Raw genomic sequence first — 12494 nt, 5'->3', positions numbered from 1 at the left:
CTAGACTAGATTTTACCTTGACTTCCCTATGAACAGTTTGTTTTAAGAGAAAGGCCTCAGTTCCCATGAACTCATTTATTCCCGAGGGCTCTTCATAAATCAACAGGGATGGGTCTCAGAAGAGCAGAGTTCAGTAAAACATAGGAATTGGGGGATGTATTGAGAATACAGGGCTTAAGGCCCTTACCTTGCATGCAGCTTCCTTGGCTATGGCTTTGGTTCATTCCCCAGCACATATATGGTCCTTTGAGCATGACCAAGGGTAGTGATCTCTGAGTATAGAGCCGGAAGTAAGCCCTGAGAACCACTGAGTATGGCCTTGCCCCCACTATAATGTGAAGCAGAGTTCAGTAAAACAAAAAATTTGAGGTTAGAAAGATAGTACAAGCCTTAAGGTGCTTGCCTTGCACTCAGCAGATCACAATTTTTCCTTATCACCCATATGGACTTACCCTAAGCACTACTAGACATTATCCCTTAGTACAGAGCCAGGAATAAGCCCAGAGCACTACTGTGTGTGACCCCCAAACCCCAAAACACATAGAAATTAAGAAGTTTGGTTAACTTGGTCTTCTGAGTGTCACAAACTTTCTTTCATTCATTATTGAAAATACTGTATTCTTAGGTCAGGGTTCAGTGAGTCTGTTACATCCATTGAGTCCATAGACAGCTATACACACACACACACACACACACACACACACACACACATTGTGTCTTCACTCTCAGCTGGCGTCTACTCTCCTTTCCTCAGGTCCAAAGGAGAGCAGTATAAATAATAGTTTAAGCTCTCTCTGATGCAGCTTCATTGTAATGCCCCATTGCCTAATAAGAAGCAGTAGGGAAAGGGAGCTTGAGTTAGAGGGAACAAAGGAAACTGAGACTTTGGGAATCCATGTTTAGGAAGGCAACAATGAATATTTTCTTTTTTAAAAGTCCTAGAGGTTGGATACAGGGTGGCAGGAGAGATACATGGGATCCTGGTGGTGGAACATGTGCACTGGTGGAAGAATGGGTATTGGAACAGTGTTGGAACTGAAACCCAATCACAACTCTAACTGTATCTCACAGTGATTCAATTAAAAAAAAAGAATTTTTTAAAATAAAGAAAGCTACTTATCAATCCTTCTTTTTTATGGCTCAGCAAGTCCATTGCGTTAAAGCAGAAAAAAAATGTTTTTAGCAATTAAAATAAAAGACCCTGAGGTTAAGACTCTAGAGATGTGGGGTGTGTAGCCAGATTTCATTTCAATTGATGAGAATTCAGATGTAAGAGGCAGGATCTATAAAGGATCTATGACCAGAGAAGTGTGAAGATAAGGTTAAGGCCAACAGAGGGAAAAGCACTGGAGAAAGAATTGGAAAGGAAGTACAGGGCTCAAGTTTGATGAGTACCCTGGTAGGTGTTGGAGCACACAGTGAACATGGCAGTGAAGGCGCTGTCCTAGGTACTATCATGTAGGGGGAGGAGTATCATGACAATCCATGTGGTACCGCAACACTGCACACCTAAAACATATAAATATTTACACTATTGCAAGCTAGTATTATATTAATTTAAAAAAATTAAAATACTACTAATTTTTTTTTAAGATCTGCAGTTTTGGAGCAAGGAAACAGCCCAGCTCCTGAAGAGTCATTGCCCCATCAGGCTTGGAATGAGGAAGCATTCCCGACTGACTCTATAAATAGGGATCTGCACCCTGCCAGGCTCCCAGTAGCAAGAACAGTGGCAGTCACCATCCGAAACAGTATATTACACCCCTTAAGCACAATGACCATACAAAATGTTGCAATTCACACAGTTAATGGGATGATGTGTACAGTTTCTTTAAACCTTTCAAACAGTGTCTCTATATTTAATCCAAGATTGTAAAAGTAGCTTTCTTTAATGTGTGGAGTGAAAATGTTCAAGTCGATGCAACTTCCAAAGTTGTTATAATAGCACAGTCTGACTAGCCTTACATGAATCATAGTAAAAGTAGATCAAGTCTTAGGAACTTCAAATTATCTCTTTCTATATTTGGATTAAATGGTGGCTCTCAGAATTGACTTTATAAAGGCTTATGTTAAAATAGTTTCAAAGTACTTGAGAAATAGGCATATTATTTTAAAAGGTTTTCTTTTTTTCCCTTTTCTGGGTGTAGCACTGCACTGTAGTACTGTCCTCCCATTGTTCATCAATTTGTTCTAGTGGGCCCAGTAACATCTCTATTGTGAGACTTGTTGTTACTGTGCTTGGCATATCAAATACGTCATGAGTAGCTTGCCAGGCTTTGCCGTGTGGGCGAGATACTCTCGGTAGCTTGCCGGGCTCTCTGAGAGGGGTGGAGGAATCAAACCCGGGTCACTTGGGTCAGCCGCGTGCAAGGCAAATGCCCTACCTGCTGTGCTATGGCTCCAGCCCTTTCTGGGAGTACATTTTTTTTTGCATTTTGGGTCACACCCGGCAGTGCTCAGGGGTTACTCCTGGCTCTGAACTCAGGAATTACTCCTGACTGTGCTTAGGGGACCATGTAGGCTGCTGGTATCGAATCTGGGTCGGCAGTGTGCAAGACAAATGCCCTACCCACTGTACTATTGCTACGACATCTCTGGGTGTACTTTTTTATTTGTGGTTATAGTATTCCTCTCCAAAAGATTTTGGAAGGCTAGAAAACAACATCACATAGGTGAATTTATGGAAGCTTTGTATCCCACCTCTCTTAACAGGTGCAGAACAAGCAAGGACAATAGAGCATCTTAGGGTAAGAGCACTGGATTAAAAAAGTGTCAGGATTCCTGGGTTCAGACTCATACTCTCCAGTAAGTAAACCTATCATCTAAAACTATGCAAGCGTCTTTGTGCAGTTGAAGTCTTTTATATTAACTAATTACACTCAATTCAAGTTGAATTTTCAAGTGTGCCTCCTGGTCCCCAAACCTCAGGCAAACTTTCATTCTGATTCTTCTCTTTAGAAATTGCAGTGCCCTGGGGCTAGGAAATACTACAGCAGCTACCTAGATTGGGTTCTTCGTACCACATGGTCCTCCTAGAATTGCAGGGTGCAGGTCTGGAGGCCACTGAGCACCACCAGGTGTGGCACTGGAGACCTCCAGCACTGCCACGGTAGCCCAGGTATCACTGGCATCAGAGCATCTAAATAGCATCACATCCTTGGACTCTTGCACTAAACCATTGGCTCCATTGGTCAGGAATTGACAGTGGAGCCCTTGGACTTCCTGAGCATCACTTATAAGCTCCTTCCACAGGCCTAACCCCTCCCCCCCAAAGTGGACATTTTAAGAGACTACCGAACAACGCAATCTTTTTTTTTTTTTTTTTTTTTTAGTGAAACACGTGAGGTACGGTTGTAGATTTACAAATTTTTGTGCTTGGGTTTCGGTTATACAATGATCAAATACCCATCCCTCCACCAGTGCCCATTTTTCACCACCATGGATAACAGCCCTCCCCCATCCCACCCTGCCTCTGTGGCAGGGCATTCCCCTTTGTTCTCTCTCTCCTTTAGGGTGTTGTGGTCTGCAAAAGAGGCATTGAGTGGCAAACATGTTCAGTCCATAGTCTACTTTCAACATGCATCTCTCCTCCTGGGAGGATCCTCCAAACACCCTTTATTTGGTGCTCCCTTCTCTATCTGAACTGCCCTTTCCCCTAGAATACCCGGCTGGCCTCTAAGCTATGGAATAATCCTCCTGGTACAACGCAATCTTAAAACTTTTCTGAGTTTGGAAATAATGAGGGAATCAAAGCCAGAGACAAATAGATGGAAAACAAATATGAATTTCACTACTAACAGAAACTGGACTTGGGAGCTGAGAGTCTTTCATTGAATCTGGGTGTGTAACTGTCACCTAAGTCACAGCCCAGTGGGGCCACCTTAGACCTTTCCTGAGGTGGAGACAGAGAATACAGCATTCCCTGTGGAGGAACTGATATCTAAATGAACAGAAGTCCAGGGGAGGTTGCTAAAATACTTTGTCCCCTTCGCTAAAGGAATGGGACTATTAGGGTATCCTCTTGCCATGAGGAAAGAAGGGGAAAATAGAAATTGGGCAAGTCCCACCCAGAGTTGTCTCTCCTGGAGTGTGGAATGAAGATTTTAAAAATTCATTGTGATGATGAATAAAATAAATGTTTATATGAAAAAGTCAATAAAGTTTATATATTATATAGGTCAATTGCATGGTATATTAATCAAATCTTCATAAACATAAAATATCAATTACTTTAAGTGTATAATCAGCTTGTATAATTTATTTAAATGAAATTCATTGAAAAACATAAATTATCAAGATTGTTTCAAACAGAAATAATCCAAATGACTATATTTATCAATGCAATCACACTTATAATTATAAACCTCTCTACAAAGAAAACATCAGTCTCAGACATAGTAAATTATGAATTCAACCAAACATTAAAAAAACTGCCATTTTATGCTATCTTCTCAAGGAAGGAATTTTTTTTAATTTAATGCGGTCAGCATTACATTGGTATCTATGTAGCAATATATTACAATAAAGGCAATAGTTTGGGCACTTTTGACCCCTGTCCGCTTTCCACTGGGGTTCAGTGGCAGAGAATGAAACAAACATATAAGGAGACAAACCAAGAAATAAAGACTGCCCAAGCTTGAGAGTTACCTGGGCAGCCCCAGTAAGCTCGCGGGCTGGCAATTCATTCACTACAAATCGCTCCCCCACACTGGACCACAATATATGAGCCAATCAAGTTGACAGAGATATGAAGGACAGTTGGTAAGTACGTCAAAGTTCAATAGGTACAGGAGAAGCAAAGGTTAGGATTTTTTGTAATCACTTGTCACTTGTCATACTGTTGTTCATCGATTTTTCTCCAGCGGGCGCCCGTAAAGTATCCATTTGTCCCTGTTGCATGCTAGTGCAGCCCAATGGTGTCTGCTCACTCCAGGAACACAAAGAGCATCAAACCGTTCCTTCAGGGTCTTAACAAAGAAGTCTGACCATCTTGTAGGTGGGCGGCCATGCATTCTTTTGATGTCCCAGGGAATCCAGTCGGCAACAGCTCTAGTCCAGCGGTCATCTCCAAATTGCATTACATGTCTGGCCCATCTGATTTTCGATACCTTGACAAATGAGGCAGCATCGTCGACGAAGGTCAGAACTCTGGGTTCCTTCTCTCTTTTGACTGAAGTGTGATACTCCAAGTGTAGCTCTTTCAATTCCTCTTTGGGATACCCGAATAGCGTTCTCATCCTGTTTTCGTAGGGCCCAGGTCTCTGAGGCGAACGTTAGTGCAGGAAAAATGGTGGAATCAAAAACATGTGCCCAGAGCCGGAGGTTCTTTGTACTCTTAACAACTTCTTCGATGCCCTTGAAGGTGTTCCATGCTGCTCTCTTCCTCCTACGCAGCTCAGGATACTTTACATAGCCAAATAACAGGTACCCTTAAACTATAGAGTAAATTTTATAGGAATAAAAGCAGCAAGTTACTATTCTATTTTTGCCTATGTTGCCCTCCACAATTAAAAGACCCTAAACTGTTTTATTCTGTCCTTTCCTGGTTTGCATACCCTCATCCATTCTATTTTTTCCTGGACTTCCTTGCATGTATATTTGAATGCCCTCTATATTTTAAAAGACCTAAACTGGTTTTTTTTTTAACCAGGGTCTATCTCAACCTTGGGGTTTCTGTTTTGAGAAAGATTTCCAACAGGTGTTAAATTCAGAGAATACATTATAAGAAAACTACAGCTCAAAACTCATCAATTATGCAGATACAGAAATTCTTAGCAAAATAGACTCAGTTTAAATTGAATGATACAGAGATCACACTTCCTTCTCTCCCAGAAGGGAGCATAACATGACGCTCTCCATAGCCATGCCACCAGACCCCATGCCAGGCTGTTTCACTCTAGTTGCCCCACAGGGGGGTGGGTGAGACCCCTCCCTACCCCAAGGGACCCACCCCCGGCAGCCGAAAACCTCCAGAACCCAACTGCTGCCAGGCTCAAGGCCACTCTCCACACGCTCCAGCTGAGTCTCACACACAAGTGAACTTATTCCTGGACCGTAGAACCACAAATGCATCATAAGATATGCCCTGCCCATACTCCAAGAGCACCGCACCACATTTGATGGGGTTCAAATAGTAGGTAACCAATCATAGAGGGAAATATATATATATATGCATATAATATATCCATACATATATACAGATATATAAATATATATACGAAAGTTCACAAGACTCAACCTTTAACAACATGTTAATGATAGCTTATAGAAGGTCTTAATGGACCCTGTTAAAATAGAATAATCTTCACACTCTTTCCTCTATGGATACTTTTTGTAGCATTTTTGGTGGTTTTTCATAACAAATAATACAAAATACATTATTTCAGTTCTGCCTTGGGACAGGGTTTGGGGCTGAGGATGCAAACATGCCAAATCTGGTGGTTGGAAGGTGTAATGGTGGTGGGATTGGTGTTTGAATATTAATAACTGTATCACTGTCATCCCGTTGTTCATTGATTTATTGGAGCGGTCACCAGTAATGTCTCCATCTGTCTCAACCTTGTGATTTTGACAGTCCCTCCTTACTCGTCTCTCCCAATGCTATAATCAAATATTGTTAACTACCTTATAAAATTTTTAAAAATTTAATTTTTAAAAAATAAAAATAAATTGAGTGATAGAGGTGCCAGAGACATAGAGAGTGAACAGGATGCTTGCCTTGCACGTGTCTAACTTGGGTTCAATTCCTAGCACCTCATATGGTGCCTGAGCCTGCCAAGAGAGATAGATCCTTGAGTGCAGAGCCAAGAGTAAGCCCCTTACTTTCGGGTGTCATCCCCAAACAAATTAAATATAAATAAATATTTTGAGTAATATATAAAAGGATTATAATTGGAGTTTATCCCAAAAAAGTTTTAACATTTGAAGATCAATCAGTTATTTACCACATTAGAACCAAAGAGGAAAAATAATTATTTCAATAAATGCAAAAATGCATTAAAACTTTGATAATATTAAGAAAAGGAAACTTACTCAACCCAATAAAGGGCATCTAAAAGCCTTTCCATTGGGAAAAAGAAATGGTTCAGGCCCAGGACCAAGGGCATGCTTCACACTCAGGAGAACTATGTTCAACCCAGACACCACAAACTCCACCTGAAGTGATCCCTGAGCACAGAGCCAGTAGTAGTCACTGAATCACTCTGGCATACCCACCCTCCCCTCAAATAAACAAATTAGAAATAAGAATCTTCCAGTTTAAAACAATATGGATGTTTCTCAAAAAAAATAGAAATTGAGCTCCCATTTGACCCAGCAATACCACATTTGGGAATATATCCTGGAGATCCAAAAAGTACAGTAAAAATGACATCTGCACTGTACTTTTGTATGTTTATTGAGTAATTGCAGCACTATTTACACTAGCCAGAATCTGGAAAGAAAACTGAGTGCCCAAGAACAGATGACTGGTTTAAGAAACTGTGGTATATCTACACAGTGGAATACTATGCAGCTATTAGAAAAGATGAACCCATGAAATTTACACATAGGTGGATCAACATGGAGTGTATCATGCTAAGTGAAATGAGTTAGAAAGAGCAGGACCGCACCCATCTGTGGAATATAAGTGACATAATAGAAGAATAACATAAAAGGATAGTAGAGATAAGAGTCAGGAGGATAGCCCCACAGCTTGCAAGCCAACCTCATGTACTGGGGGAAAAGGCAGTTGGGATGGAAAAGAGATCACTAAGTAAATGGTGGCTGGAGGGTTCACTTGAGATGGTAGTTGTGTACTGAAAGTAGACTATTGACGAAATATGATGACTGCTTAGTGCATATATTACATACCATAACATCCAAAAGGAGACAGAAAGTAACAGGGAAAGTGTCTTCCACAGAAGCAAGGGGTGAGAAGGGGTGGGAGTGGTGGGAGGGACACTGGGAACATTGGTGATGGAGAATGGGCACTGGTGGAGTGATGGGTACTCGAACATTGTTTGATTGAAATGTAATCATGAAAATTTCTAAATCGGTAAAAAAAAATTAAAAAAAAGAATCTTCCAGCTTAATAGTGTATTTTTACACTATATAAATATAGCTTACATATATTTTTCTTAAGATGAAGAAAAAGGATATCAGTACTTGTTACCATTTTGTGTTCATTTTGAACATGTAGATTGAAGTTTTTTTCATAGCTTTATTGGTTCTTTGTATTTCTTCCTTTATGGCCTATTGCCTAATTTTGTTACATTTTTATTTATCCATACGTTACTGGGCCCGCTCGAGCAAATCGATGATCAACGGGAGGGCCTTTACTTACTTTACTTTATCCATATAATATCCAATTATTATGAATACAAAAAACTTTCCCATATATATAATAGATACTTTTCTCCACCATTCTCCAATATTCATTTTTTGTCATTTGGTTTTAATTAGGTTTATAATTTTCTATAGAATTATTTGCACTTATGTAAAGTCTAAACATCATCATTTATTTATTGACTTTCAATTTTTTTAATAAAATGACTAACAGCAAAATTTTCTTTGCTGCTACCAAGCAATTAGAATATTCATCCTGATTCACAATGGATAGAAAAGAGAACTCATCTCATTGAAGTAATGAATAGTCTTAAATTTTCACTTAAATGTTCCTTCTTTTTTTTTTATAGAAAGAGAGTAACTATTTATTTTTATTTTATTCTATTTTTATTTTTTTGCTTTTTGGGTCACACCCGGCAATGCACAGGGGTTACTCTTGGTTCTGTACTCAGAAATTACTCCTGGCGGTGCTCAGGGTACCATATGGGATTCTGGGAATCGAACCCTGGTCGGCCGCATGCAAGGCAAAGGCCCTAACCGTAGTGCTATCACTCCAGCCTCTCAAATGTTCCTTCTGATACTTTAAGTGATATTAACTATCTATGTACCACTCTCTAATAAAACTGGGGTTTTTTATTTTGGTTTTGGGGTTACACCCAGCGATATACAGGGGTTACTCCTGGTTCATGCACTCAGGAATTACTCCTGGCCATGCTTGGGGAATCATATGGGATGCTGAGAATTGAATCCGGGCTGGGCCACATGCAAGGCAAACATCCTACCCATTGTGCTATCACTCCAGCCCCTCTAATAAAAATGTTTGAACTTTCCAATTCTCCCAAATTTATACTTGTCAAAGACTTCACAAAGTCTTCCATAATCCTTGTCAAATGCAAATCTCAATCCAGAGATGTGGTACAAGGAATCTGAAGACCATCCCATCCTTTATTATCTATGCATCTCTAAAACTTTATTTGGTATCTGTTGAATGAATTATCAAATATTAGCAATTAGAATAATTAAACTAAAATATTTATAAATGTTACATATATGTACTGAGTGATACATAAAGGGCTGGAGCGATATAGCACAGCAGGTAGGGCGTTTGCCTTGCCCGCAGTCAACCTGGGTTCGATTCCTCCATCCTTCTCAGAGAGCCCGGCAAGCTACCGAGAGTATCCCGCCCGCACAGCAGAGCTTGGCAAGCTCCCCGTGGTATATTTGATATGCCAAAAATGGTAACAAGAAGTCTCACAATGGAGATGTTACTGTTGCCTGCTCGAGCAAGTCGATAAATAATGGGAGGACAGTGCTACAGTGCTACAGTATTGAGGTATGTGGTTTACAATAATGCTAATATTTATGCTTTAGGCAAAAAATATTATGGTGCTGCACCCACCACTAGAATGTCACTATCCCTTTATTTAAGATGTCCCTAGGTCCCTTCTTTCTTTCTTTCTTTCTTTCCTTCTTTCTTTCTTTTTTCTTTTTCTTTCCTTCCTTCCTTCCTTCCTTCCTTCCTTCCTTCCTTCCTTCCTTCCTTCTTTCTTTCTCTCTCTCTTTCTCTCTCAAACAATTATCTGTTTTTTCTTTAATTTTTATTAGTTAAACACCACGAGGTACATAAATAATGGGAGGTACATAAATAATTTATAGACTTACAAATTTTTGTGCTTGGGTTTCAATTATACAATGATCGAGTACCCATCCCTTCACCAGTGCCCATTCTCCACCACCACTAATCCCAGTATCCCTCCCACCCCCCAACTCCCATCCCACCCTGCCTCTGTGGCAGGGCATTCCCTTTTCATAGACAATTATCTGTTGGGCAGTAAAGCTATTCAGGGTGAACATTAACAGTTACATTAATTTAGTTTTACTTGATAGAATTGTAAATCAAATGCACACATTCTCTTTAATACTAAAACCCATTTCAATTGCAAGCATAAAAAAAAGGGAAGTGTTCCTTTCTGGGCATGCCTGCAGCAAACTCATGGGATCATCCAGCCATAAAAGCAAGCAGAATTTATTTTCCCTTCAAACACATGGTCTGTTGATTCCTTTCAACTTTTGTTTGCATATTAAACTCACAGACTTCTGAGAGGGCATGATCTATTATAAAACAATATACATATTGTTCTCCCTACATCAAACAGTAACTGAATCACAGAGGAAAACATTCAGCCTTCCTCACTTCTGAATTGTTTCACAATTTTTTTTCAGTGTTTGTTGGAACACTGGAGCAGCATAAATTTCCAATGTGTGACAAAGGCAGATCAGAACAATGCACGAGAAAAGATCCTGTGTAGCAGGCAATATTCTTGTCCTTGAACTCCTAAAACCAAGAGTTTCTTTACCAAGAAGTAGATTTACAATTAGGATGCTTCACCTTTAGAACCTGTCCTAGCCCTCCAGACAGTTCAATCACTATTATTGAGGGGGCAGACATTATTTTGCCATATGTCAGAAGTCCTACCATCTGAACCATACCCGGCAGAACTGTAATCAAGAAGTACATTGCGTACCGCCCTGGTCAGATCTGTCTGGTTGATACCAAATCTCTTTTCCAGTTACTTCAGACTTCCATACCAGCTCCAGAATAGGGTCCTGTGAGATTCAAAAGGACAGGTCTATTTAGGATGGTTCCCGGATCAACTCCTGAATTCCAAAAGAAAATTGTTTCCTTTCAACCATTGAGTGAATTGAGTCTTTCAGAGTTTGCCACCTAAACGAAAATCCTTAGCTTAAAGGATGGATTTATACTTCCAAAGTTATTAGAAATGATTTGTTTCCATAAGCCAAAGGAGTACTTGCCTTGCATGTTGATGCCCTAGATTCAATCCCTAACACCACAATAAATAAATAATATCAACCAAAGCATCTAATATAACAATAAATATAAGTATATTTAGATATCTGGGGTGGTATCACTAAAATTATTCGCTCTCACTTTCTCAAATATATTATCATTTTATATATATGTATATATATGGAGAGAGAGAATATCTAGTACATTCCAGTTACTATGTTACATTTTAGGCATTTAACAGTAAATGAAGCTGGTGTAAGTATTTCCCTCTTTCCCTTTTAGCTTTAAACTATTTGTACCCAAGAAATGATGGTCAGACCTATGTCAGATAGTGATCAGCACAATGGTTCTATCTGAAGAAGGTTGTGATAGTCTCTACAGGTGAGATTGAGGAGGAGGAAGAATGAAGAAAGGAGTGGGGGTGGGAGGAAAGAAAGAGAAAGGGAAAGAGGGAGGAGGAGAGAGCTAGGATTGAGGGATGAGGTTACTCTAATGAGAGAGCAAGTAAAGAAAACAACATACAGCCAAAAAATAAGAATAGAAAGAAAACAAGAGAAATGTGGCTGCACAGAATCAGTCAAGGACTACGTATCAAGGCAAGAATGGTCAGTGTCACCAAACGTTAAAAAGACAAGGAAGGGCATTCCCCTTTGTTTTCTCTCTCCTTTTGGGTGCTGTGGTTTGCAAAAGAGGCACTGAGTGGCAATCATGTTCTGTCTAAAATCTACTCTCAGCACGCATCTTCCATCCTGGGAGGATCCTCCAACACCCTTTATTTGGTGCTCCCTTCTCTATCTGAGCTGCCTTTTCTCCTAGTATGTGCAGCTGGCCTCCAAGCCATGGTATTTCATTAATAAAAATCTAAAAAAAATTAAAAAATTAAATTAAATTAAGTTTGCTGCAGATCAAGTAATGCTAATTGAAAAAAAAAAGACAAGGAAGTGGAGGACTTGTCTAAGGTATTATAAACAGAGACGGGTAGGAGAGGAAAAGCAGGAACTGCCAATAAAACAAACTATATTGCTAAAGGTTTCAGGAAGAGGGCTGGGAGGGCCTGTCACCTCATCCACTTCTCTCACCTGGCTGTTCTCCACTCATTATTCAGGGCCAAGTTTAAGTGGCACTGCGGTGGGAGGTTCCCAACTCAACCAGCACTCTGTGCTCCAGCAAGCATGGTTTCCCCGGAGTAGCCATGGCCATACTCTTTCTGACTTGTATACAGCAGCAACCAAGTCTGATTGGTTTAAGCAGAAAATGCCCTTTCCAGAAGGATATCTGATCTCTCATAGAATTTTCGAGGAAAATCTGAAGAACTAGGCTTGGAAAACAGAAGAGATCTGAAGGAGACAGATCACTGAGG

This window comes from Sorex fumeus, unplaced genomic scaffold (genome assembly GCF_029834395.1).
Source record: "Sorex fumeus unplaced genomic scaffold, SorFum_2.1 ptg000061l, whole genome shotgun sequence".
In the NCBI taxonomy this organism is placed as follows: domain Eukaryota; kingdom Metazoa; phylum Chordata; class Mammalia; order Eulipotyphla; family Soricidae; genus Sorex; species Sorex fumeus.
This window is presented reverse-complemented; position numbering follows the sequence as displayed.